At 42.0% G+C, this 27,068-nt stretch overlaps 1 protein-coding gene across 1 annotated transcript in view; it reads right to left on the bottom strand.

Annotated features, from left to right (window-relative positions):
* The window catches only part of LOC124157874 (cadherin-related tumor suppressor), a 571,438-nt gene that overhangs the window by 328,637 nt on the left and 215,733 nt on the right, over positions 1 to 27,068 (bottom strand). The window lies entirely within an intron of this gene.

Below are 27,068 nucleotides of genomic sequence, written 5' to 3' on the forward strand. Positions count from 1 at the left end.
GTGCCAATGAAAAACCAACGTTAGAGCTGAAGTAGATACGGAATAAAATACATAGTCCCTGTGAAAATACATCCCCGAGGCCCAGTAGGATTTCTACAGGAGCGAATTTTCAAAAGCCAGTCGCAGGGTTGGAGTGGGGAGCTTTGGTCATATTTTCACTAGAGGGACATCGAGGAGGACGGAGAAGAAGTAGTTCGGAGCGGTGGGCGAAAAGGAGCACGGAAGAGCAAAGGAGCAAAGGAGAACCAGCTATGGACGTGCTCTCTGACGGCGTGTCTTTTTAACATTTGCCACTTTTTCTCCGTCTTAGCATTTCTTTCCTCCCCCCCCCCTCAATCCAAACCGACCCATCACACCCCTCCTTCCGGCTAAATTACCCCCTACCTCCCCCAACCACTTCCTCCCTCATTCCCACCTTCTCCCCCCACTCCCGTCCGCTATATCGCAATCCTCGCTAAGGTACGGCCAACTTCCAACTTTTTTTTTCTCTCTCTCCCTCAACGGCTCCTGCTAACCCGCAGGGATTCCTCCCGAGTTGGTTAGGTATTGCGTTGCATCTCGGGAAAAAGAGAGACAGCGGCGAGATTTTTCCCGCCACCCACCCCCTCCCCACACCCCTCACGGTCGAGCCACAAATAAAAACATTCATGGAGACGCAATGATTCGGGCGAAAAAAATCTTATTTATGTATATAATCTCCCTGTCAACTTCTGTGCATGCAGTCCGAATGTTATGGCAGGGATAAAAACGCAACTGGAGCCATAGCACCACAGCTGCGAAGATAAAATAAAATTTGAACACGTTCTTACCAATTGAAATTTCAAGGGAATAAAATTTATTCTTTATTATCAGAAAAGACTAACAATCGGAGGTACTGCGCTTTTTCAAAGGTGTCAAGAGATAGTAGGCAATCAAGCTGCATTAACAGGACAATTTTTATATACGTTGCACGTTGGGCACTAAAATTTAATGAGGCCAGCTCGGTCTAAAATATTTTTAAAACGCTGAATACCGTGAACGTCTTCTACCTAAGGGATAATTTATGCCTGCTCAAATTTTACGATCCATTTGTTAGCGTTTCTCTTTTTCGAAAATACAAATCCCAAAAATAAACTAAGATGTACTGAACAGCGCGAAATTTGTTTCCAACGTCGTAAACATTCCGAAATACATTTGAATTAATAACAGTAAACCATGATGAAGGAGGGAAGATCTTGAAATCTTAATGCTAGAAAAGGTTAGCTGACAGAAAAAGTTTTCATTTTATTTCTCACTAACGTTAAATCAAACAACGGATGGAAGCAAGCTTAGCATTTTAACAGCAAGAGTTAAGGTACATTATTTTTACTATTTACTAGTCCTGCGTATCCACAAGCTACTTTTCAAAACATTAACAGTTATACTCATAGCTACGGTAAAATATTATCCTCTTAAACATAGGAGCGTATTCATGTAGAAACCCTTAAATGACGACGTGATAAATTAGAATTGTTCGTTTCCCAAGGGTATTGTAGTAATTAAGACTTTTATCACAAAAAAATTTATCACTCATAATCCGCCAACAAATATCCTCATTACTATTTCAATGACATTTTATTCATCACTTATAGTGAAAAATATGGTGCAGTGACTTGATGGCTAAACCGGGGCATTCAGTACTTGCTCTTTAGGTCAACGGTCATCGGATACGGGGACCAATGAGAAAGCACGGACATAATAAAAGAGCCGACAGCAGGTGTCGGTTTTAGCATCTTCTCCGCGATGCGGAAAACTAGCGGCAAACACCTACAATATGCCGCTTAATCCTTTCATAACAAAACACTTTCCGTGTATCTGCTAAGCGGTTCACGGGCCAAGAGATATCCGTATGTGGCGATGCACATGGCCTGCCGTGCATTAAGGGGAGACTAATTGAGTTCTCTCTTTCCTCCCCCGTTCCCACTCCAAGATTTCATCTTCCCCATTCCCTCTCCACACAGTGGGAGCCGCCGCTTGCGACTTTGGAGAGACGTCGCGAGGCCCACGCGAAAAAATGCCACGGCAGGCCACGAAGAGGATGATCGACCGTTTGTTTTTCAATCCATCATCCTGTGCGTATTCTGTTACGAGAGAACCCAAAATGAGAGCAACCAGGAACAACAACGGCTGCCCAAAAGAATGGTAAATCCTCGTACACACGTCGAAGTTGCCTTGCCTTGGTGGTAACTGCTCTGACGGTATTTCAAGAACAATATCCCGCAGTGATTAACAAAGAAGTGTCCAAAAATGCCAAACAGCTTTGTGACGAGGAAAGTGAAGAAACAAAAGAAAATCAAGAGGAGAAAAAATTATTTTCATCACCTCTGGTTCTTGTAATAATATGCATATTTATAAAAGTTTGGCTTCAGATTGCTCCGTAATAAGTGACAAATCGACAAATAGCAAGCAATGTCTACATCCTTTGCCCGAGCAGTTAATTCAGCGTTTTTGTGATCGATACATCATTTATCATAGTTGAATTTATTCAAAGTTGAACTGCTTCAACTTCGCTAATGTATCAAAGCAAGATCGACCAGGTGCAAAATCAATTTCTTCTTTCTTCCCTGATCTTCGCAGTCAATGAAACAGTAGTTAAAGTCCTTTGTTATAGCAGCGAACTTCAACGTGTAAAACCCGCTTAAGGACTTATTCCCCTCCCCTCATTCCCCTCAGAGCACCACACTTGGCTACCCTGGCGTGAAAAAGGGTAAAAGTGCTCACGGAAAGCACATGAATACAGATAATGACCAACGAGAATTCTTCTTGGCGGGGCGAGGGGGAGGGGAAACGAGGCGTGATTTAGAGCGGATGTTTAGGATCACGCCAATCTTCATGGGAAATAACTTTCCACCCAACCGTTTTTTTACAACTCATTCTCACCAAGGCGTTTGCGAATTGAATCAGGCTTGAACGAACGATTAAAGAAATAGACGCCGTAAAAATATATTTGCACATTCAAATAACCGTGACTAAATAATTCCCTTGGACGATATAAAATAGCAAAAAGTAACTTACCGATAAATGTAGGCCAAATATAATAATACCAGCCAGGTTTGGGAATAGTAGGAATAAAAACATGTTATACCGCATCCGATATTTATACATCCGAAACGTCGGAAATATTTTAGAGAATAAGATTAATTTATCAATTTTTCCTGACATGCCAGATGAGCGAGGTGTTACCAGACTACTAACTGGATATTTCACTCTTTGTCATCAGGTTAATCAGATTTATGACAATAATTAACTCGAAAATTGGATACTATGGAGTTTCTCATCCAGTTGAACACCCGAGAAGAATTCATTCAGTTAAATCACCAGGATTCAAAAGATGACTCGTCGCCGATTATTTTAGATTTATAAATGGTAAATGTTAGAAAATGAGAATAGAGTCTGGAACGCCAACTTTTTCGTAGAGAATCTCTTCGAACAGCCTTCGGAGAACCATAATCTTAACATCGAGATAACATGGAATTGAGTCAAATACTGAGCAGCTGCGCAAATGAACTTCTTAAGGCTCTCGTCCGACTAAGTGGGATTAAAATTTTCGACCTGCCTCGGAAGTGGTCAAACAGATGGCTTTGAACAACAGAAACACCGCTGCACTCCTAACCAACTTGCGCAGCAGAGAAGAGAGAACAGGAAACGGTCTCGATGCTGCAAAAGCGCTGCAATTCAAAGACGCCCGCTCTCGGTAAGTAGGGCGACTAACTGCGAGAGCTTGAGTGCGGCAGAGGGCGCCAGTAATTTTTACGACAGCCGCAAACGCATACTCCTCCTTCCTCATCCCCAACCCTTCATCACTATCCCTTGCCTCTAGATGCACTAAGGATCGACCAGAATGTGGCTCAAGAATCGCTATTTCGTAGTAGAATTAATTTACTGTACCTATAACAATAAATTTTCAAAGCAAATATTGTTATCTCCACGGCCTGTCCCCCAATCCGCATTTAATCACAGCATTTTTCACTCATTTATCATTTCATGTTATGAGAAATCATGGAATTTAAGACGGATAAATTCATCGATTTTTTCACGTGTTTACACACCCTTCTGCAAAAGACACGCGATTTTTTGTACTTTAAAAAGTTTATTAGTCACATTTTAATAAAATCAATGCCGCAATGGCAAAATAGAATGAGAAAGTATGTAATCGGTGCATGGAATCGTTACTTTTAATGAAATCAATTCTCTAATTTCCTGAACCGAGAGATATGAGGTGTTTATAATGTTAAGACTCAAGATCGCTATTAATTACAGGTAGATTTGGAATATCAATAAAAAATACTCCTGGTACTGTCATCATGTTTGAACGACTAACGCGTCTAACTAATGCTCAGTTAAAATTCAATCATCAAAAGAGAGACTTGGTGGGTAAGTCATGTTATTCGACTGAGGAAATACGTGGAACCAATGATACACGTAATGCAAGCAAGTCAACGAGAATTCGGGGCAAAAAAAACACGGCAAAGTTAAAAAACTGGCATGAGATCGGAAAAATTGGACTAAATATTCCAGGAATAAAAGACACTGTATGATTACCATGCAGCTGTTAGGGTGTACTGTAGGATTGGATACAACCCATTCACCACAAACGTGGAAATGCCGAGCAATGCACCCGTCAGATGTCACCAATTTTTCTCCGCTGCTATTTATCCCTTCCCCGGCAATGGACAGGTGGGGCAGGCAGGGGAGGATTCGGTGCGGCACGGAAGCAGCACTTGAGTCGTGACCGATAGGGGCGGAGGGATACCATTGCCAAGCGCACTTTCTTTCTCTTTGTCCTTAGACGGAGGAGTATATGGAGGCGGGGGTAGGAGGCAGCACCTACCACAATACAGCGTAGCAAGGGCGTACCCAGGCTCAAAACTATTGGGGGGGTGGGGGGGGAGGGAGGGGGCAAGCCATGGTTGTTCAAGTTATAAGTAAGATTTAAGCATGGAAAAGGTGAGTGAAACCAACATTTTAAGGAAACTGTAACAGCTTTTTATTAGTTTTTAAAATTGTTTGCTTGAAAAAATATTATTTTCCTTAAGGACATTAGCGATTTTTGCTTCTGGGGGGGAGGAGGGTAGCTGCCCCCTCCTGCCCCTCACTGGGTACGCCCATGCAGCGTAGGGAGGTGTGTCTATCGGGGGGGTTAAAGCGGATAAGAAGAAGGTGAATGGCGTAGGGCAGGGGGTGAAAGTAAATCAGGGGTATATCTCTAAATGGAGATCGCCATTCGATATTTTAAACATATAGCGAAAGCGGCGATAAAAAAATATGGAGGCGGTCGGAGGAGGCAGCAGCTACAATACAGTCGAGGGAGGTATGTCTATCCTGAGGAGTACAGCGGATAAGAAGAAGGTGAATCGCATTGGGCAGGGATTGCAGGTAAGCCAAATGTTGACTTCGGAGAACACAATTGTGAAATTTATAACACTATATGACGCGCCAAATTGATGACAATATCGCAATATTTGACGGTGCAACGATATATCGCCAATTTCTAGTAGCACAAGCTCTCTGGTGGAGCTTTTTTCCCCCACCCCGCTCACTCGCGCCGAGCCGTGACTCCATCAGGGTCCACACGGAGGTCCGCTGAAAAACGTGAAGTGGAAATAATAAAAAAAAAAGATCTCGCCGAGGAGGTAAGCGAGGTGGAGTGACTGAAAAGCATGAGAAGGAGTGAAAGAGAGAGAGAGAGGTCGTGTCTTGTGCAGAAAGGAAAGGGAGGAGGAGTATACGTGTCAGAAGGGAGAAAGAAGAAGATACTGGATAGGGGGAGTATATAAGAGTGAATAAAAAAAACGAAATGAAACGAAAATAAAAAAAAGGAAAAGGCAAGGGTGTGTCTCGCCGGGGCGATGTGGCTCACAATGGTTGAAACCGAACCGAGTTATTGGGTCGTTTTTTTTATTTCTCCCCCACTCTTCTCCTGCGGGCGCACATCCCATAGGAATGCGGATTGTCCACATTGCATGGGGAAGGGGGGGAGGGCGTGGGTGGTGGGGGTCGCCAGGAAGGGCTTTTTCGGGGGGGGGGGGAGGGGTGGAGGGAAAGAGTTCCGGATTGACGGCTCTTTGAGAGCGCGGAGGCAGCGAGAAGGAAAGAGAGAGAATAAGAAAGGGAGGAAGTGGATGGATATAAGAGAGAGGAGGGAGGGATAATGAGAGGCGGGGAGGAGGGAGAGAGGTTATGGAGGATCGCTGTTCCGCGCAGTCATAGTGGTCGGGGTGTGCAGGGTGTGAATAGCTTTTAAGTGCCGTTCTCCCTGAGAGTGCAATTTAAGGAGAACGCTCCGGACGCCGCCGCCGCCTTGATGAAAAAAAGGAAGGCCGAGATTTGGAGTGAGCGTGTGGGGTTTGACGATGATATTACGCTCTATGAACTCCGAGACCACTTCCATCAATGCTTCCACCAGCACGAGGTGCGTAGACAAGTTCATACTGAGGAGGTGACCAACTAAAGGTCCCATCCCCAGTATGTGACAAAGAAAAGGTCCTCTAAATGCATCGATCCCCGGTTAGAATAATTGTGAAAATATCCTCCCGATTAAGGTAGGTTTCAATGGAGTATTTTTAAGAACTATTCTGGAAACCTCCCCTTCCTTAATCACGAGGTGCGTTGACAAGTTCACACTGGGAATGAGGCCACCCAAAGGTCATATCCCCATTATATGACTAACTAAATGGATTGACCCCCAGTTATAATAATTATTAAAGTATTCGAGCGATTGAGATAGGTACCCATCGAGTATGTAAGAAGTTTACTGGATGTCTCCACTCCCTTCATGGACTTCTCTTTCCAATTCATAAAATAGCCTACTCCCTTTCATTATATCTAAAAAAATACTATTCTCTTCCTTCCTCTCCCTCGTTTACCCAACATTCTACCATATAACACTCCCATTTTTTAACATCCCACCCCCAATTAGCAGTTGCTCCATCCATATCTTCTGCCTCCTCCGTATACCATGTAGAAGCTGTCTACCCACCCACCCTCACCCACCATGTCCAGCACTTCGTCGTTCCTCCTTCTTTCCGTCCACCACACCTTCTCCATTCTTCTCCACTCTCACCCCTCGAACGCCTCAAGTCTTCTCTCGTCCTCCTTCCTAAGCACCCATGTTTCCGCAACGTATAGCGCCACATTCCAGATCAGACTATTTACTAGCCTTGGAGAAAGCAAATTTCCGCGAATAGTGAATTCTCAGTCACACGATTTCCTTTGAATGATTGTGATATAGACCACAAGGAAATGTTATACGTAATCTGCAAACATATTTTGTACATTTTCTCACCACTGGAGAGACGAATAAAAAAAAGTGTACATATAAGCTGTTCGAGAAAATTCGAATGCAACCCGAAGGTAGATACCAAGTACCATGCTCTACCTGGATTGTTTCTCTATACTTCATTTTCGTCACCAGTAAAGCGCTTTTAAGGGTATGCTATGAAAAATGAAATTGAAATAAAGATTAATATATTTATGAAAGTAGGATGGATATATTCAGGGAGTTAACATTGAATTCGCTTCCTGGGTTAAGTGGAATATAACACAGGAGGGAAAAACATTTCGATATGAATGAATCTTCAGCATTTTTCTCTTAGAATGCTGCACATAATAATCTTTAACTAAAATAATTCAATCACAAAGGTTTTCCGAACCCTTTAATGATGACAGAGCTATTAGCATATACAATCCATTAAATTTTTAGTTTGAGTGCTGCCACAAACTTCATACACAATGTATGACTGAATTATGATAAAAATACATCGGACAAAGGTTTTGTAAAATATCCAATTAGTTGGATCCGTACAAAGAACGAAGACCTTCACAGGGGCTTTTTGATGTCAAATACCAAGGCTGAATATGGAGTGTGTAATTTCATTTAGACAATGACTCAAGAGGTCCTAGGCAGGTGGGAGAAGCACATAATTTAAATACAGAGGAAAGACTTTGTAAATAGGAGGTTAAATTCATCTCCTTCATAATGGATCATTCAAATCAATCCCATACAAAAGAGTGTTGCCGACGCGATAATTCTGATGGCACAAATATAGACTAATTTACATAAACATCACACATTAGGTATGCCAACTTATCACGCAGAGGTATGTTAACAAGCGGGGCTGCAACATATATCAGCATCCATCCCTCAATATGAACGAAGATCAAGAGGATTATATCAGACCTTCTTCGCATTAATATTCCTCCGCTGCACTCACCAGATTGTTCTTTTATTCATAAGACTATTTAAATACTAGTACACCGATACACAATGCTTTCCCCGTACTCATGATTCAGGATTTTTTTTGAGATTCTAATGCGTTAATAAAAAAAATCATTAAATAATGGAGTAACAAGGGGTCCAAGGAAACAAATTGCAATCCGCATTCCTTTAGCGGAAAATATATACCAGGGGTAAAATATTTCTTTGAAAAAAAAATTCAGTTCAGAAACTCATCATCAAATCAATCCCATATATGAAATAAAACATGTGAGAGGCAGAAAGTTAAAATATTTGATAAATGAAAAAAAATGGAGCAAGAATAAAATAATAAGAAGCTGTTTTCAAATTCAAATCTCCGCCTTAACTAAAATTAGGATTTGAAGACCCCATTTTGTCCATTTTAGGAAGAGTAGTGCTAGTCATCTTTCACAGAATCAATTTCGTTCAAAAATACCATTCGAGTCGGCATTTAAAAAGAAAATATATAGATACATATTACGCTTAAGTAATACGGTAAAATCTTTTTTGGATACAAACTGATAATTTTTTCGGTAATGTTACTTCATGCCACTTTATATTATCCCTCTAGTAATTCATGATGGGTCTGTTTACGGAATAGCCACTGTCTTATCGGAAAAATCTTAACTTTCATCCCTTTACTCCCCGATGTGAGTCCTTGACTATTCTCGCCTCCACACTCAGAAGCATGGAGAGCTCAATGCATCACAGCCACTCACTTTGCAGAGGTCTTTGTACTTCTCACCATCCACGCACAGAATCCTTCCGAACTCACAGAAAACAAGCTACAGGCATATACCAATCCACTTCACAAATATGGGAAAAACATTTTGTAACGGTTAGGCATTTTACCTCTTACTGCTGAGAAGTAATGCAGATAAATACTAATACTCATTAATTATCACGAGATGCATTTTAGCATGGTTTTTTATGAGAAAAAGTACAACTTTTTCAGCCTTTAGGTGTAAAATTACGTCAGAATGTGTCCATCAATCAATTGAAAACTTTTACCATTTTTTGTACCATTTTTAAAACTTTAAATAAGGGTAGGGGTACACATTTTCCAAGATTCCACATTCAAACTTGCGGATTAACTTCATTCCTGCGATTTATCGATTGAAAAACATCGAAAAAACTCCTGGCGGGCCACATCAAAACAAAAACCGATCATCTTCCGCAATTTTTCGTACGTATTTTGAATCATTACCGCAGGTAACCTTTCAACGTACCATAATAGGGTATTTCATGATTCCTCTATCTAAAATTATCGTAACCGATTTCTGATAGCAAAAATACAGAATGTTTTCATTTCATTTTTCGTTTACATTGCTTTTTAACCGAGGATTTTAAAATGAAAAATGGAGTAAAAATCACGGCGCGAGGAGAATATTCTTTGAATTTCCTTTTGTACGGTGTGGTTCAGATCACTAGATCCAAAAGTGATGTCATTTTGAAGGCAAAATCTTTTCTCCCTCTTGGGTTACATACGTTCTTTCGAAAATTTGGCCTATTTGCATTCCACCATATCTTGGAGGGAATACAGAAATGCATTTTCTACCGTAAGGCTTTTGCCAAAATAAAACTTCAATTTTTTTTATTTGCATGGTATGCATAGATGACAAGCTCCGACAACCATCTATGTTTAGGCCTGAAAGTTTTTTATGACAATCTATGTCTTCATTATTGCTTTGCAAATTAGGTGGATTTGCAATCTACCATATTTGCGAGAGAATACGGATATTTCCTTGCACACAACCTGAAATTCTTTTCATCCCCATCTACATCTTCAATATCCTTTCGAAAATTTGGTGTATTTGTAATCTACCAAATTTGCGAAAGAGAATATAGATACTTCCTCGCGTAAACCACCTCCTTCCTGGAGTCCCAACTATTCCGTCCAACTCAACTCATACGCGGCGCTCACCCACAACTCTCCCCAGCCTCTCCCCCTCCCTCTATCCCACCTCGCTTTCCCGATAAGCGTAATTCGGAACGAGCCTGACTGCACCGCTGTAATGGATTGAGTGTGTTGGCGGGGAGGGCACACGGGGTGCACACCTCGACGTCCCCCCTGCCGCCGCCGCCGCCGGCTGATATCTTCTGGGAGCCCTTGGAAGCCGCTAGCGACTCCTCATTACCGTCCGACTGAAGGAGAGAGATAGATAGAGAGAGAGACGAAAGGGAAGAGGGAGAGAGACGTATGGGAAGGCAAGGCAGGGAGGAGGAGGAGGGGAAGAGGGTCAGGTCTTGAGGAACGCCAAAGCGGAGTGGGGTGGGTTTGAGTGCAGGGGGAGCGTGGCATGCAAAATAGAAGGGGCGACGAGTGGTGGGCGAGAAATGCGCACCCATCTGCCTTCTTTTATTTTTCCCCACTCGCCGCCGCCAACTTGTCCCTTCGGTTGACTCGCACAACACGATCGTTAGGGAGGAGGGAGGGAGGGAGCCGTTTGAGGAGGGGGAGGAGGACCAAAGGATGGACTCTGCACTACTCGAATGATCCATGGCTACGACATGAGCCCATTCTTGTTTATTTTTTTGGGAGGAAGAGGAAAAAAAACCTGTAGGACGCACTCACTCATTCTCGATCAGTGATCCAGACGGTAAGGTGGGTTGGATAGGTGAGGGTAGAGCTCAACCAGGACTAAGCATAGGGCAGTGAATTTTAAGGGGCGCCAGTTAATTTCCCTGAGGAATCATTCATGGTACTTTCTTCACAAATTGCATCAATCTAATTACGATTTCTCGTATTTTAACCAGCTACTACCGATTTTTCGGTTTACCTTTCCCCATTGATTTCGCCCCATTACACCGAAAATCAGATATATATAGAAATCAGATATATCCGTATATCGGAAATCAGAAACACCGAAAATCAGATGTATCAGGTATTTTGGAGATGAGAAAAAGAAATGGATCACAGAATGGATTCAGCCCGGCCCGGAATATCCCTGTCTGCAAATATATTCAATACATCCCCTCTTATATTCTTTGTATGGGGAGAAAGAAACCTAAAGGGCCCATGCGCCTTTAGAGAGGCTTTCTTTCGTAAAATGCGACTCGCTAATGACTCGCAGCGTTACCAACCTACGATGACCTTCCAGAACTAACTTTACTGGCATAGATGATATCTTACTTATATCATTGACAGGCTAAAATTTTTGTTGCCTTTAGTGACTAAGGTGGGATTCTACGTTATTTTCAGCCAGAGAAGAAGTTTTCAAGTGCATGATTGTTGTGAAAACGATCGCATTTCTACGATTATTTGACACAAAAATGGTTTGGTGAAACCCAAACGGCTACTCAAGTTTAGGTGTAATATCAGGATCAGTAATTTGAAGTACAACTTACTGATTGGAGCTATCATTGCTTTAGAGTTTTTAACAAAGGCATAGTTTGTAGCAAAAATTAAACAGACAGCTGCACAAAGTAATGCCAATTTATTTGCCATAATTGTAGGATTAGGTTTTTAAGAGTTTCTGAGGCTTTATTTTTTCAGGGAAGGGAATACGGCTCTTATTTGCAAGATTTAACGCTTTCCTTAACTTTACAGTTGAGCTTATCACAATTGACAAATGTTCAGCAATAAAATTAGGCTTTAGAACGAGTGAAGAGGGAATGGGTTTTCCTTTTCTTGGCGGTTGAAAGACGGTCCCCACTTATGGATCAAGTCACGGCGGAGACATCTCTCTAAAAATGAGAGGATAAAGAAGCAAACCAGAACATTTATGTGCAAAGCGTTCACAGAACGGCCTCCCTACCCTGACAGACTGGTCGGTATGACCTGTAAATTATCACTCGGACACCTTCTCCGCACGGACACTTTACCCGCAATGCCATCCACGCCAGTCACCATTCGCACCAAATTTATTAGCGAGATATCCTGAAACAGAGAGGATATATCGGGAAGGTATGCGTGTCCTTATGCACCACGTAACCAGGCGGATTTGTATTTCACGCGATGCTGTTGCCAACGAGAGGACCTCGAGTGACATTTAAGGCTCACAAAAGTTTCGCTTCGGAAGGACCATGCAGATTCTAACCAGAAGTGAGACATGACAACATGGGATAGCAATTGAAAAAATAATTCTACGCAGATAATGTTGCATGGGTGCAATGCTCCCGAGAGAAATACGATATGAATAGAAAAATAAGTTGTTGTGATTAAATCCAACGTAATATGACCATAAAGATTTTCATATAAATTAACAATTTTCTCCTTTTCCCTGCATATCAAGTAACCTATTTTAGTAAAGTCTGATTCCGTCAAATGAATGACTTTTTCATGCATACACAAAGCAGTGTTACTCACAACGAGATATTCACTCCAAAAAGAATTAAAGGATGCGTTTGATAAGTGCAGAAATATCTTGCGTAACTCAGTGGCACAAATTTTAAGTTCGCTAGACAAGCATATCTCACACATAACCCTTTTTACTCGGAACGGTGATTAATTAATAAACCCTCATTTGCGAAAAAATACAGAGGAAGAACATTATCCGAGGAGAGAGAGATGAAGATCTTACAAATGTAACTCGCTGTACTCACGGCCCACAGATTTCATCCTTCGCGCCCGAGAGAGAAAGGACGAAACGAAAAAGTTAAAAAAAAAGGGGACTCGACGCGTGGTCAGCATAAATCAGCCTTGACGGACACAACTTGGCGGAAACAGGCGAACGACTAAAATATATATCGCGAGAGAGAGGGGGCGATATAAATTACAACCGGGATAACCACGCAATCCGTTTTCTGGATGTTTATGAGAAATTCCGCAGGATATTCGACGGTGAGACGAGTCCGGTGAAGGGAGAGAGACATAGTCAGACGGACCGAACAGCGTGAGGCCACGAGGTGAGGTGGTTTAATTCGAAAGCGAGGCTTTGATAAAATAAAACGACATTAAGAAAAGGCATATCTTGTCTTGCAAATGTACATGGCAAGGGTGGGTGGGTGGGGGGTGTGGCGCAGTTGGGGCGGAAGGGGTTGGGTGGGGTGGGGCGCGAAACGCGGTCCCACCGCAGCACACCCCGGAGCACCTACCGCTCAATGAGTCGCGGCGGACGGAATAACGTTTTATAGGCGTGGACTGCGATGCCTCCGCGATAGCAGCGACACGGTCAGTGAAATCGCAGGCGCACCCACGTATCTCACGCTGGCACTAACGCCTCCTCCCCGTCTCTTGGGCTTCACCCCGGCCACCCCTCCTCCTCCCTCTGCCCTCAAGGACTCTACACGAGATATTCTCCACATGAGGGAACATCCGCCTTCGAATCTCCGAGTAAGGAGACGGAAAAGGGATTTTTTGACTTCTGTACGTGCGAGCAAGATTGAAAATTCGAAATCATGTGAACTACCTCCGTTTCATTTTAACTGGAAAGACAGCTGTTAGGCTGCCTCCATCGATAGCATAGATTTTTAACAGTGAGCTTATATATTTCGATTGATATCTATGCCCTCCCTCCGCCCACAAGGACTATTAATGAGATATTCTCCACATGGGGGAACATACACCTTCGAATCTCCGAGTAAGGAGACGGAAAAGGGATTTTTTGCCTTCTGTACATGCGAGCAAGATTAAAAATTCGGAATCATATGAACTACCTCCGTTTCATTTTAACTGGAAAGACAGCTGTTAGGCTGCCTCCATCGATAGCATAGATTTTTAACAGTGAGCTTATATATTTCGATTGACATCTATGTCCTCCCTCCGCCCACAAGGATTATTAAGGAGATATTCTCCACATGGGGGAACATAAACCTTCGAATCTCCGAGTAAGGAGACGGAAAAGGGATTTTTTGGCTTCTGTACGTGCGAACAAGATTAAAAATTGGAAATCATGTGAACTACCTCTGTTTCATTTTCATTTGACAGACCCTTTTAAAGCTAACTCCATCTATAGCATAGATTTTAGCAGTGTGCAAATATATTCGATTGATACATAGGCTTTACTCATGGAAGAAGAAGTAGGTATTACGGAAATCTATTTTTTAAGTCTCGAATTATTCATATTTTCCATAATTATACTTATAGTTTTCCAAAGTCTCGTAGTTTCAATGTTGACCGTAGTTTCCGATCACTGCGTAGTCACAAAGTTGACGCATTGACTCTGTTGTAGAGTACCTTCAATTTTCAGAGTGTAACCCAACCCGAGCCCTCCTTCCTCTACCCTCAGGGAATTTTCAGAAGATATTTTACACATGAAAGTCCGCCCATCCGAAACTCCCCCACCAAATGGCATCAATGGGATTTGATGTTCCTTAGCAAATCAAGAATTCGCTCCGCACCACGAGACCGACTTTTTCGTCCTTGGGAGATTTATCAGCTATCTGGGCACAAATCTCATGGCCTTAGGCGTACTTTACAGCTTGACAAAACTTAAAATATATTCCACATTGAGATAACTTTGCTTGGCCTCTAACAATTTCCATTTTCAGTGATGAAAGATAAAAAAACTCTTTCGTTCCAAGTTCACACTGAATCCATATCTCGGTTATCACAATTTTTATTGCAGCGCTCAGCACTTGGCTCTAATACTGATGGCTATGCATTTAAGCAAGCTTCGAGCAAGCATATGCACTTGACGTGAGAGGGGGAAAACACGATTTGGACTTATTTCGTTTCGTTTCGTTTATTCGTTCGCGACCATAATCGCTTATCAATACAATGTAACCATATGGTAGACTATAACACTAATTGAACAATGGAGCCATAGTAAAATGTCAGTGCCCCAGGGCCTATGTATATTCACACTGAAAATTATTCAAGTAGTTTTTTAGATCAGAAAATAGAGAGCGAAAATATCCGAACACGTGGCGGTGGCGTTAGTGACCTACTTCTTATCTCGGTTTGTGCTTACCCTATTGCCTAAAATGAAGAGGCGATCGATTGATTTTGGCATGCAATGACTACGAAATTTTACAGGGACAAATATTTTCCAAGTGATGAAGTCAAACATGTGGTCATTAAATCTCATTCCAACATGAAACCATCGGCTGAAATCGAAGTTGACAAGGGATAAAATGATTGGTTTTTGGGCATATTATATTGAACGTCAGGAAAAAACGGCGCATATATAATAGACGGATGTTTTACATTCGTACAAAGACGTGAGCTCTATAGGATAGGCTGAGAAAAAACCCACTCAAAGGGCGCTTGAAGACTTCCAAGTCAAAAAATACGCGCCATATCCCCGTATCAAATTTGTTGCAGAAAATTATATCAAAAAATAGGTGATGGCCTTGTATTAGGTCGGCATTTATCTATGTCACCAACTTCCAAGGGGATAAGGGTTACCTAGAAACCTACAAAGGGGCAAAATGGGGGAGGGATATTTACATCCATAATAACATAGCTGTTACAATGCGCTGATTCACGTTTCTCATTCGTTGACATCGAACCTGATTCATTTGCCTGGTTATAACCGATTCATAACAATAAAGTGACCAATAATTATAAAATATGTTTGAGTACTAAATTCATAGAGGCAAAATAATTAGGAGTAGGCAAATTTTCTACGGCTGTAGACGAAGGGTAGGGGGGGGGGGCGCAAAAATACTCCGAAAACGGCAGCAATAAACGAACCTTAAGCATCAACATTACTTTTAAAAAGTTAATCCCGAAGTTGGTAGACTGCGCTCCATCTCTTCGGCCAGATTCCACACTCTCTTCACGGGCACATCAAACTCATCCCCTTGGCCAACAGGAGAGGCATGGAGCTTCGTCGCAAACCATTTTCCCCTCCTTTTCCCTCCAACCCTCCCCGACATGATGGAAAGGGATCCTCGGGAGAGAGGACCTCAGGAGGCAAATCACGTGCACATTGTTCGCGGAAATCTTGGGATATTCTGTGATTCCCAGACAACACTCGAGGATACGCTGAGAGAGACGGCTCGCAGTGTGCGCAGGACGTATGTAATGAAAACGGCAACGATAATACCTCCAACAATAACGCTATCTACTCTATAGTTTAGACAAGGATGATGGCAAAAGGATTCCGGACATCAAACGATAGGTGAAAGATAGAGTTAAGAAGAAGCCACCACTTAACCCCATCAAAAACAGAACTGCTTCTCGGAGAAATTAAATTTCAAGACTTCTCATTTTTAGAATGTGAACATCTTCCACTCATTCATAATTATTGTGGCAGCTACATTTTTCGCCATTAAACTTTACACCACGGGAGAACAAGTAGTTTATATCTTTCCTGAATGGGGCCGAAAATGTACACATTTTTGATGTAACTAAGAAGCTACATTGGGTTATAATGGTTTTATATTTAAATGTTTGGAGAAATCACGTATCGATCTACTTTCAAGCATAAAAATAGACGATAATTGCCTTTTTACTTCACCTCGTAACGCAATAGGCATAAGTCAACGCACAAACAACTTTTTAAACTTGGTCTATAATCACACGATATGTTTAGTAGCACTCAGAGCTCATTTGCATCGAACGACTATTTCAGTGATTAGAGCGCGATAAAAATTCACTGGTTCTGAAAAAAATCCTCCATGACTTCTTTCTAACTCGCTCTATCGGCATATCAACACGAAGTTTGGTTTAATAGGTAACAGTAGAGCTCAAACCAGACACTAACCCCTTGTACATAATCCCAAGATCGAGGAAGGAATGGGGCAGTTTCTTCGTCACCACGCGCTTTGTTCTACATAACTAACAGATATTTTCTTCGTAAAGATTATGTTTAATTTTCTGAGCAAAAAGACGTATCTTTGCCCATAAATTGCTTTTGAATATATAAGGTAGAATATTTCTTTTGAATCCTTAGCAATATTCTGCCTCAAACGCTGGAAATATGCTCCACAGCTCCTCAGTGGTACTCACGTATTGAAGAAATGTACTCTATGCACCTGGACATTAGACAGGAGAACTTACCTGCAAAGAAAGAAAAATTTACATCAGTTAACATCAAATTAAATGGCAATAACACAGTTAAAATTGAAGCGATCCATTTTTCTCTAATTACTTAAGGAAGAGCGTATCAGTCTTAAGCTTCAATATCAAGGAAATGATACCAACAGTAATTCCGAAAAGAAGTGGAATGACTTCACCTCTTTATTTATTAGTACACAGCTGTATCAGTAAATATACCATATTTTACCTAACAGACAAATACCACACCCTTCTTAATATAAATGAATCAGAACGAGGGAGTTCGTTTTCCTTGTCAAATAAATAATACATCAGGTATAATCAGGACGTGGACACGAGTTGTATTATTAAGCTTAATAAATATCGATTGCTTGCAGTTAACGATGGTTTCCAGAGTAAAGTTACACTAAATAGCTCATAAAATACCCAAATAGGGTGATTAAAACTTTGTAATCTCTCATTAAACCGCAAATACCTCAAACACAGCCTTCTCTGAGGATCGTGATGATCAAAACTCTGTCCCAGATGCATACGAAATGCGAATGGAGGCATTTTAGCTTAACTCACGGACATTAATAATGACAGCAGTTCAATCGAGTAGTCGTTATCTTTTGGCACGCAAATAAATCATTGGCGTCCCACAAAACATTTTCGAACTTGTTCGAAGGATGCAAATATCGACTAATTACGAGTTGCCGTTTTCTCCCGCACGATAGAGAAAAAAGCTACTTTCCACGTGCTCCTATTCAAAATGGGTCTCCAATATCGGATGTGTTTGCCAATGCACATACGACGAGATATCACTTACTGGGAATTACATCCCCGGTTACCAAGTTGCTTGAGCTGAAAACGCCGAGGTTAAGTAAGTAGGCCATAGTCATTTTATAGGACTTTCCAAACTTATTCGAAGTGCCAAATTGATATCGTAAGTTTCTATAAAATAATTAGAAAGATATGGATCAATGGATCAGTTTTATTAGATCCTGTAAATGGTGCTTTTTTCTAAGTAATAATGACAAAAAGATGAAACGTGGTGTATGGCGGATTTTCTGAGGTGATAAATATATGGCGCCTTCTTTATTTCAGGAAGATGGCTGATTTTTACATGCCAATAAAATAGCGTAAATCACGTACACGTGCTGCAGTATTCAAGTAGTGCGAGTATGTATATCATTACATGAAAGCCCATCAAACAAATAATAATGATTATAGGTGATGGTTTTCCGGGTTTACACCGCGTTGATTCATGTTTTTGCGGACGACAGTTTCGGGCGCGTTCCAGCTCCCGTCTTCGGGTCCAAATGATCTGCAAATCTGCAATCCTTTGCCAGGGAAATGAAGGAGTGCCTGAATTATCGCAACTGTAAATGAACACTTTGGTTACTGGTCTTCCAATCACAGGCTCAAGATCAATGTGTCGTCATGGCATACGGACCAATAATTGCGCTCCGAACATACGATACGTGTGCAAATAAATGCGTGGACAAAGTGCGCTTGACTGACCTTGAAATATGATCGACGTATCGATTTTTCATTTGATCTGTCAATCGTAGTACTAAAATCAAGTATGAGAGATTTTTAACGTTTATAGACGAAATTCGCCGCTTTTTCACGGTTGAATGGGAACCCCCTAGTACAAAATGCATAGCCTGATGCGTTCACTCGTTACATCCATGCATAGAGTGTTAAATATAGGAGTCACACTTTTATTTACTTCTATGCAGATCTGCAGATCATTTGGACCCGAAGACGGGAGCTGGATCACGCCCGAAACTGTCGTCCGCAAAAACATGAATCAACGCGGTGTAAACCCGGAAAACCATCACCAATCAACTCACCGCGGAAGCTTCCGTAATAATAATGATTATATTTTGGGTGGCATAGGTCGATTCAGTATACATTTGTTCCGCTGGAGTAAATTACAATCAAATTGGTTAACTTTCATGACCGCATTTTTTCACATTACGAAGAGAAAATGACATTCCCACCATAATTGCGCCTGATACAAAAGCGAACTATTCCCGAGTACCACTCTGGAATTACCACTCTGTAAGTATTTCTGGGCATATCTTTCACCTGGCTTGCCGCCAAACAATACCGATTGAGTTGAACACGTACATAATAGCTTAGTTGAACTGGCTATTTGAAATGGGACTCGCAAGCGACCATTAAAAATGTCTGCTATAAAGAATGCCAAGTTCTTGCTTCCAACTTGAAGGACATCACCAGTTCCACAATATCAAGAATGTTTCCCATGCCCCATCTTATGCGCGCTCTTTCTAATTTAAACCCTATAACGGAGCTAAAGGAGAAATTGAGAAATCAATTGCATCCGGAAATGACGGCGTTCGAGCGAAAGGAAGTCAGATTGCTGAGCCCAGGGGACTGCATAGAGGGGGCCCAATTCCATTCCATAAAAGGCTGATTTCTGTTGCCACTTCGAATGCATTTTAATCGTTTTTCAAAAATGTCCGCGACGCGATGATGAGTACAGTGATGTCCACTTTTTCGCAGTATTAAGCTTTATAATATTTGTAATTGTGAGGAATAGCATTGAAATACTAATAATTTAATTAATTCACACTATGATGAATATAAATTTCCGTTAACACAACAGATTACACCAAATTTCCCGTGAAAATCATAACAATTATCCTTCAACGACGCGAGTGGTGACTTTTGTAGATCCATTAAAATGCACGGTGGTTGACAACAAATTTAAAGGCCGACTTGAGGATCCTATTTTATAATATTCGTGCGCTGAGCCTTCGGGCTCATGCACACGAGAGCAAATGTGCGCTGGGGAAGAAAGTGGCTTCTCCAACTTAGTCCCAACATAGCATTTTCTAACATAGCATGGAAATACGATAAAAATTAAGGTAAAAATAAATTATATCATTACGAATGATAACCAGAAATAGTTAAAAACAAGAGAGTGGAGAATATTAAGTCAGTGGATTTGACTATTAGATCTATTTCATTTTCGCTATTACACACAAGGTGCATATTCTATCCAGAACTCAGCCAACTACGTTTATGCCATGAACTTGAGGAAGTTACACCAATTTTTCAACATTAATCCGAGAGCGACTGCTCTCAAAATGACATCAGCAGCTGAGCTTTCGGCACCTCGCTTTATTAATTCTTTTTTGCCTCCCATTTTTTTGCGCCACCAAAATTAGTATTCCGCCAATGATGCTCGTGAGCATATATAAATAAAGACCGTTGATATGGTATTCACACTTAAAGTGGCGTGAATCTTCCCCAGTCATGACCATCATTCACGGCAACCAGGGAGGTTTATCGCGGCACTTCTTCTCCTCTCCTCCTCAAACATTCTCTACGCTGGTTGCGTCCCTTCGACACACACACACACTGACTCAAGTGGCGGGATTTTTCACTCGCTTTTCCCCAAGCTCTCCTATTCGTGCGACTCTCCGGCCTCCCTTTCTCACCGGTCACAGTCCTTCGTAGGTGGTGGTGGCCACGCTAGCTAGCTAGCCGCCTCTCGAAAAACCTCTCGCTTGCACAAGGGTTAGAGACATTTGCGTGTTAAATGAAGGGAAAACACAAAGAGCATCACAAAGCACGAGGATATAAAAAAAGAAGAGGACTCGAAGAAAAAAATGGAGGGAGATAAAGCGGGACGAGACGTTGAAAGAAGAAGTTAAAAGAGTGTGGGGGGGAAATCGGGTTGGAGGGAATGGAGAGGGAGTGACGAAGCAAATTCTAAGTTTAATCCGTGGCCGTGTCGGGAAAAGGGAAGGGGGAATAAGCGGAGAGACAGCAGACGTAGGGGGAGGAGAGAAAAAGAGAGAGAGAGCGATAGGGTTGAAGACGGCATTTTCTGAGTCAAGCTCCACGTAGCACGGGGCAAGGAGTACGAGTACGGGCAATCGCCTTGGATTTTAAAGACGTGATGTGTTGCGAAGCTGGATTGGGGGATGAAATGGTGGTGCGGTAAGAATTCACAAGCTTCATCAAAGGGCCAAGGGAAAGTGAAAAATAGAAATAACTTACCGGAATGGTAAGAGAGGCAATGCAGGTTGTCCGTTATAATCCAAATTTTGGATGCCATCACTATTCCAAGTTCTCCACGAAAAAAATCACTCATTCAGGTTTTCATTCAGTCTTTGCATATCTATTTCCTCGGTCTAGTGATGATATATGATGAAATTCCCCAAAAAAACTTGGCCTTAAATACTTCCCTCCGTTTTCGCAATAATACAATGAAATTTGGAGTGTAAATTCCACACAAAAATCATTAACCTTTACCGAAATGCGGATCCCTCGAATTTGGAGAGGAATCTGATTCGTTGGTAGAATGATAGGTAGAGCATCCATATCAGGCGGGTGACTTCTTAGAGACAGTATTATTATTTCGTGGTTATCTGGTTGAATAATACTGATCAACTGATCAAACAGATAATCTTGATGCACTATGTAAAGGAATGGCGCATAAAATATGGAAATAATTAAATTTAATAACAATTTTCTACGGGAAAACGTCTCGTGAATCTTGTTTACGAATGTAAATCACCTAATAACGTAAATTAAAACTGAAAATGAGAAAAAATGTCCCTTATCTCGAATCTTCACAGGTTTAATACATCAACTTCTCCAATGCTACGCTTGAAAGGTTATCTATTCACCACGTTGAATATCAAGCATTCAGTGCTTTCCCAAACTACGCAGCGCTGACGTAACATGTTTCCCAAAGGATTTAAAAACTAATTTAATTGAGACAAAAGTTTTTTAAAACAATTTAAGGCTGAAATGACTGTCACGGATTCCGATCAATTTTATTGAATTTCAAGCATTGAGAAATTACGACAAATGTGGCGGAAAGGATTCCAGATCCACACCCACAGTTGTGAAACTAAAGCGGCCTAAGACCCTTTAAAGAGGCTTACATCGAGGCAAGACAACAAGAGCTCAGCAAAGACCACGGAAGATACAAAGGAAGGATTTTCTCTCACCAATTACGAGAAAGAGATGCGGTCCCTGAGAGACCCAAATAACGATTTCTTGTTAACCGCGGATGAAGAAAATACTACTCCAAAACATTTTTTCTAAAGGCACACAATAAGATGAAAGACTTCATAAAGACGGATAAATAATATCTATTGTCACTTATTGGCAGTAACCACAGATAGCCCTTGAGATATCCTTCTTCCCGTGTGCCACATTGTCACTTACACTCACCCTGCTCCGACATTTTTGATCCAGAAGTCTCTCCTTCCAAAGCAAGCGAGCTCAAGGCATATAATCGTCCGTTAATAGGATGCTTCTTGAGACTTAAAACGTTATACAGTGGAATTTATTCATCGTACGAAGCTCTCGATTTCAAATTACGGACAGGCGCCCAGTGAAACTATTAGAATTCGTTCAAGGAAAAATGTTTAGGCTGAATTCACCCAAAAAAGAATCCCTTAAAATTGCGATGACTGATAGACAACAACCCCATACTTTGAACAATGCGCAAAACTATTTAGAGGGATGACTTTTGCACGCTCAATTATATGTGCGCAATTGGAAAAATAAAAATTCAAATTCCTCCTCTCCAATCGACCAAACGAGTCTTAAGTTAACAGATACATAATACCGGTGGGTATTAAGAATCTGTCGGAGAGGAGAGAGGGGAGGGAAGAAGTCGACAGGAAGAGTGACAGTAAGCCAAAACAGGCGGAGAAGGGGCTAGGGAGAGGGAGGGGAAGTAGTGAAGGATTACTCTACGCCTCCATTGGAAAGTGACGTGGTTGAAATGAGCGCGTCGTGTGCTTGCTTGATTGCGGCGAACGAGATGGAAGGGGACACTTGGGGTGGGATGCCCTCCCCATTTGGCAAAAGAGGAGAGGGTGGAGGGAGGGAGGAGGCGAAGCGTGAGTGAGGATTATATTGGGAATCCTCCGCGAAGGACGACGCCAGGGCGGTTGGGGCTTCCGATACGGGGACACTTTTTTCATCGTCGTGACTTGGGAGAGGGTGCGGCGGGGAAGGATATATTATTCCAGAGGATGAGGCGGAATACGCGAGGGGTTTGAGATGAGAGGGAAGAAAGAAAGAGAGCGATAAAGGCGTTTAGGATTATGTCCAGGGAGTCCGGCCGAAGTAGGCGGGGAAGGCTAGAGAGAGAGGTTGCTGAGAAATGGAGAGATTGAGAGAGTAAGGAGTCAAAGAGTGTTCGGGATTTCAAACACACCGGACTAGCTGTTCATTCGATGGTTTGTCTCGCTTACTCTTGCTGCGCACAAAAAGGGCGTGTGTGTGTTTTGTTTGTGCGTGGGTTAAGAAAGGGAGGAGTTCTCACGGTTCCGTCCGGCGGAAGGAAAAGAAGGGATTAGGAGAGGAGAAAATGCTCTCTTCCCCGATGTCTTTTCGCCTTGACGGAGAGAAAGATGTTGGCGATTAGAGTCTGTCAAGAAGGATAGCGAGGGATTTTTAAAAGAAGGGGACGGTCACCTCTACCACTAGGGGAGGGGGAGAAAGAAAGAGGGGGAGGTAGGTGGGGGAGTTAACTTCACGTACTCCATTCTTACTCCCCTCCTCCGCCGCCCTTGCCTCCATTCGTCGGATTACGTGCTCGAAATTTTTATAAGAGCCAGTTAGATAAATTCCCGCCGCGGAACGAGCCAAATTTATGTTTTCACGGTTGTGGGCAGCAAAAGAGATTACCTTCGAAGAGAGTCAATATTTCTCAAGAAAACTTAATCAATACATACACGGCTATAGCGGTTACTTTCCGAGATTTTACGGATCCCAAATACTTATTTCAAGTTATTGAAAATTCGAGCATCGACACATTTTTGAAAATAAGATAGCTCTGCAGCATTCCAATGCACTTGAGGTACAATTTACGCTCCTACTTAAGTTTTATCTCACTTAAATTGAGCGTTTAAACTGAAGATAAATTGAATAGATTTTTTCATTCCTTCTTTTAATAGGTGGCATTCCATTATCGTTATTATTCTGTATTTTTTACAAAATTGTTACAATTGAAGGTTCAAATTATAGGCATTAACACGATTGAGGATAAAATCATTGAGTTTGAGCGCTACAAAGTTGCAGGGGGTGTTAGGACACCAGCCATTTGCACATAAAAAGGAAATGCTCAAACGAAATTACGACTGGCATTTATTTAAGTCCTTTATGGGTCGGGGGATAAAGAAATTCGCATATCTATCCGTTCGGTAAAATATCTCTCTTGATTTATCGCTTCTGTCGGACCTGGAAATATTGTGGGGCTCTAATATTATGCTCTCCGTGTCGCTCTTAAAGGTATTCATTCTCAATTGTTCAAACAATCTAAGCCTAGCGCACAGCCTCCGAGTATCAAAGCCTCGAGTGTGCATGGTAGATTGAGAACATATTTGCTATCTTCTTCTTTGACATAAACATTTGATGGAAGGCGTAAATGACGACCTTGACGACGTACTGAATGATACAAATTCGATATTTCCCACGCAATTTACCGAGATAAGTTCTCGTGCTGAAATGAGCACATCGAAACGGGTCAGCACTATATACTGTTTCGATAATTCAAAAGTTTAATAAACAGGATTAATGGATACAATGGCATGGGAAAATAATAAATTAAAGAGGGAAATTAAGTTCAAAGTGAATGGGGGACGCAGGCTAAGGTGATTGGATCCAGCGTATCCGGTAAATTACACCAATAGTAATACGTAAATGTGCCCGTCCTTGAATTGCGTTCAGAATTTTCCAAGAAATAAATGACGAAGGGGCAATTACTGGAATGTCCTGGGGATCGAAGCGGAAAGTATTATGAGATTCGGGAAGACTGGCAGCCCATGGCGATTTCGATTTTCGATGTCCGGGCGAGATGGAATGGCCCTCGGTCCGGGAGCAAATGGACGAAGGGAGGACAGGGTAAAATAAAACGAGAGGAAAAAGTAAGAAGACTGGAACGGGAGATGTGCGCTCAGATGTGGGGATTGGATCAGCATCACTGCGTTCGGATGGAATACGAAGCCCCCATCCCCCACCCGGTGTGATGGAAAGGCGAGGCAACAAAGCCAGGCTAGTGGAAGTTAATTTCTTGAGCAACTTTGACAATGGGTCGGCCGGAGACACGTAGAAAGGTTTGGGAAGGACGCGGGGCAGGAGAGGAATATATATTGGGAAAGATGGTAGGGTGGACGAGAGACCGGGGGAGAGGAGATGGAGAAGGCAAAATGTGAAGTGGGGTGGAGAGGAGAAGGGGAAATAATAAGGTTTTTTTGAGATTCGAAGTGAAGCGGGAGGCGAGGGATTAAGGTGTAGGGGGAGGGTGGGAACGGGAGAAAATATGCGAAAGAAAGAGTGTTGGTCAGGGACGATGTTGAGAACGGTTACCACCAGATGTGGTGAGTGGAGAGGAATGCGAACAGGTGAACAAGACGAACGAGGCACTCCTTAATTTGTAATCTACAATACCATAGGCGCATCATCAAAAATAACGCTGGATAAATTGTGTTGCCCCCCGATATCAGCTGGTTTTATAAAAAGTAAAAAGGAAGTACATGTGGAGAGGAGGACGATTTTATATTATGTCTCCGGATACACATAATTTAAAATAAGATTCACTGCAGAACAAATACCTTTCTTTTCATTTAATATATTTAAGAAGTATAATATAAGTAGTACTATGGCTGTAAGAAACTTCGAGGAAGTACACCCTGAAACTATTATTTTATCCTAAAAAAACAGGTTAATTATAAATATACAAAATTTAACAAGTGACATAAGAGCAACTACTCACAATTCGAACAGGACAACAGTATTTCAAAAGTGTTCCTTAAAAATACTCCATTCATATAAATCTTCTCTATAAGTCTCCTGAACACTTTCAAACCACCCAATCCGTTTCCCAATCTTTTAACGGCAACGGAGGACATCAGTAACCTAACTTCAACATGAACAAAAATTACGTGCAAGAAAACGGCCGCAATGGAAGTGAGGGTAACATAATGACGTGGACTTAATTGGAGAATCACCCCAACAGGTAAAAGGCCAAAGGGAGACGCTCATTTTTATTTACGCTCTTTCCGAAGGCAAGGGCAGAGAAGTCGGGAGGGAGGGGGAGAGAGGTCTGGAGGAAAACAAAAGGTTTATCCTCAGAATGAGGTCGCCATGCGGGGGGAGAGCGAGCGTGGGTGGGGATAAAAATTGGGATGAGGTGGCGGCGGTCGATGTTATTCAGGTGTGCAGGTTTAATTACGGGTGAGGCGCCGAGGGTGGCTGGGCCCAAGGGTGGAGGTGAGGGGGAGGACGCGAAAAGGCGAGGGGGAAGGAGTGATCGTGGCGATAATTCACTCTTTCCGAGAGCCCGGCGGTTTTGAGAACGGGATCGGGGCTCACGTAATAAGGCTCTCTCTCCCTCTCTCTCTATACCTCCCGTGTCGATGAACCTCCTCGCCACGAAAGTGAGGTCCATGATGTCAGGCATAAATGGAGTCCACGTTTTGAGTTGGCACTCGGACGGAGGAGGCCAAAGCCAGCTAAGGTCATTTGCGTCACGAGTGTAGGAGAGGAGGGTGGTGAGAAACCTGGCGTTGGCACTAGCCCGCTCTTGAGAGGACTCCCTTCCGACCGTTCGAAATTTCTCCTTTTTTCGTAGCCATTTACTCATTTTAAATTTATAATAATATCTTGAAATTTTAATGGGACATAGAATAGACCCTTGCTAATATTTGTTTGCATCTATGATATTAGTATTTTACAACTGAGAAAATAAGGATGAACATTTTTCGAACTTGTGATTCAGACAAATGTTTGCCTGCCACCTACCCTGAACATTTCAAGACATTTCTTCAGTTCGTCATGAATAAGGGTCGAGCTGGAGTAATGAATCCTATTCGTGAAATAATTGCATTTAAAAATTATTCTAAATTCCATTTTTTTAGCAAAAACAGTGTAAATAAATAC

The sequence above is a fragment of the Ischnura elegans genome, chromosome 4 (assembly GCF_921293095.1).
Source record: "Ischnura elegans chromosome 4, ioIscEleg1.1, whole genome shotgun sequence".
NCBI lineage: Eukaryota > Metazoa > Arthropoda > Insecta > Odonata > Coenagrionidae > Ischnura > Ischnura elegans.